The 2351-nt window shown below is 47.9% G+C and overlaps 1 protein-coding gene across 2 annotated transcripts in view; it reads right to left on the reverse strand.

Moving 5' to 3' along the window:
* Positions 1-2351, reverse strand: part of AZIN1 (antizyme inhibitor 1) — a 32512-nt gene that overhangs the window by 29605 nt on the left and 556 nt on the right. The gene's annotated exons all lie outside the window — the stretch shown is intronic.

The raw sequence follows: 2351 nt of genomic DNA on the forward strand, positions 1-2351 counted from the left end.
TTTAGAATGGTGTTTCTATCAGTTGGATCGTGTACAACACTGCAATCAAATTCCTTAACTGTTTGAAGAGAATGTCCGTTGCTACACTATCTTGGCAGACAGCACAGGGAAAACTAGAGTTAACCGAGTCAGCAGCTGGCCAATAAATCACCAAAAACCTCCCATCACTTTGACAGTAATTACCCAGAAACTTAGTATCCCCCAAACTATCAGTACTTCTCTGAACAACTTACATTGCCTTTACCAATGACTTTTCAAGTTGTTCTGGGTATTCTTTCCCAAAACCCCAAACCCTAGTCCAATCATGAGAAAAATATCAAACAAACCCAAATTGGGGACACTTTACTGGGTATCTGGCCAGTACTTCTCTAGACTGTCAAAGACATGAGAAACTGTCACAAATCAGAGATGACTGGGGAAGACATGACAACTAAATGTAGTGTGGTATCTTGGATTGGCCCCTGGACAGAAAGCACATTAAAAACTGATGAAATCCAAAGAAAGTGGAGTTTAAGTGGCAGTAATGTATCAAAGTCAGTTTCTTAATTTTGACAAATGTACTATGGATACCTCTTATAACAAGGTAAACTAGGTGAGAAGTACAAAGTAACTCCATGTTATCTTTGTAACTTTTCCATAAATCTAAAATTATTCCAAAATAAGTTGTTTAAAAAAAATCAGGCAAGGTATTCATATAATGGACTACTACTCGGCAGTTAAACGTAACAATTTACTGATGAATGGATGAATATCAAAAATATTCTGAGTTAAAGAAGCCTTTCACAAAATACGACGCATAGAGGATATATGCCTATGGAAGTTCTAGAATAGGCTTCCATAATAACTAATCTATATGGTTAGTAAAAAGTCAGAATAGTGGTTGCCTCTGTGGGTAGTGAGGGATGGAGTCTGAAAGGGCAAAAGAGAATTTTCTGGGTTTGATGGCAATGTTCTCATCTTTGTTAAAGGTTTGGATTACACAGCTGAATTTCTGTCAAAACTCGTCAAATGATATACTTAAGATTTGTGCATTCTGCTGTTTTGTGAATTTTACCCTATTAAACTCAATGATATGTGCATACTGAAGTTGGAGGGGTGAAGTGTTCTGGTGTCTCCAACTTACTTTTAAATACATAGAAAAATAAGACTGATGAATGCACAGTGCAATGGCAAATAAAGGAAAATGTTAAGTGTTTACTGAACGTAGGTGAGGGTACAGTTCTTTCACTCCCTCTGTATGTTTGACAATTTATAAGTTAAACCTGGGTGGCAGGAGGGACGGGACTGATTATTACTTGATTCCAGCACCTACCATATCACCTATAATCATCAGGAGCCTATCTTTCCTTCTAACTCTTCTGGGCTTATTTGCCTTCATAACCAGCACCTGTACTCTCCTATGGTTGCAAAAGAAATCAAAGGATTGTTAGAGCCTTGCCCTATAATCATTAGCTGTATTTCTGCCAGGCTCGTCCACATCAACCCTTCCTTGATCACACATCCTTAAGTGTCCTCCAGTTCCCAGCCAAGCAGGGGGTTCAACGGTGGAAACCAGACGGGACACAAAACATCTTAATGTATCCACGAGGCAACCACAAAAGCCAGTTAAATCTGCTGAAACATCATGGGGCCGTAAACTGTGTTCCCGACCGTTTCAGGTCGCCGAACCAGCAGCTTAGCCTAAGAAACACACGTTCAGGATATACACTGAGGAAGGATTAAAACAGCACCATTAACTGCCAAAACAGTGCTTGATAAGCCACCCAAGCCTACCGCTCTCCCTCCCTTTGCCCTGGAATCGTGGCGCGGCCGGGAAAACGAAGCCACGGTGACTAATCCTCGGGCTCCAGGAGGTGGCTGGGGTGAGTGAAGGGGACTCGGCCCAATCAGGAGCGCCGCAGGGGGCGGAGCAGCAGCCCCGAGGCTTCCAGAAGAGGCCAAAGGCCTCTCGCTCGCTACCTGACACCGGGGCTTCCCCGCCGCCTGGCCCCTTGCGGCGTCAACTTTCCTCCAGCAGAGGGGGGCCGCACTCCCCGCACCCTCGAGCACCCGTCCTCCTCCGGCAGCTGTCACAGGAGGCCGGCGCCGGGCCCGCCCCGCTCCATTCATAACCTAAGGCCGCGGCGGTTGCAACCGGTCGCGCTCCCGCCAGGCTCCCGGAGGCTAAGGCGCGGCGCCGCTCAGGGTCGGGCGGCGGGACCAAGGCCCCTCAGGGCTGCAGCCAGCCCCCCTCCCCGGAAACAGCAATGCACCACGGGAGCGGGGTGGGGGCCGCACGCCGCCCGGAGGCGCCGCCGACCCCCGGCGGCTAGACCCCCGCGCGCGCCCCCACACACACGCCCCCTCGCCCC

Source organism: Lipotes vexillifer, unplaced genomic scaffold (assembly GCF_000442215.2).
Source record: "Lipotes vexillifer unplaced genomic scaffold, Lipotes_vexillifer_v1.1 scaffold1829, whole genome shotgun sequence".
In the NCBI taxonomy this organism is placed as follows: Eukaryota; Metazoa; Chordata; class Mammalia; order Artiodactyla; family Lipotidae; genus Lipotes; species Lipotes vexillifer.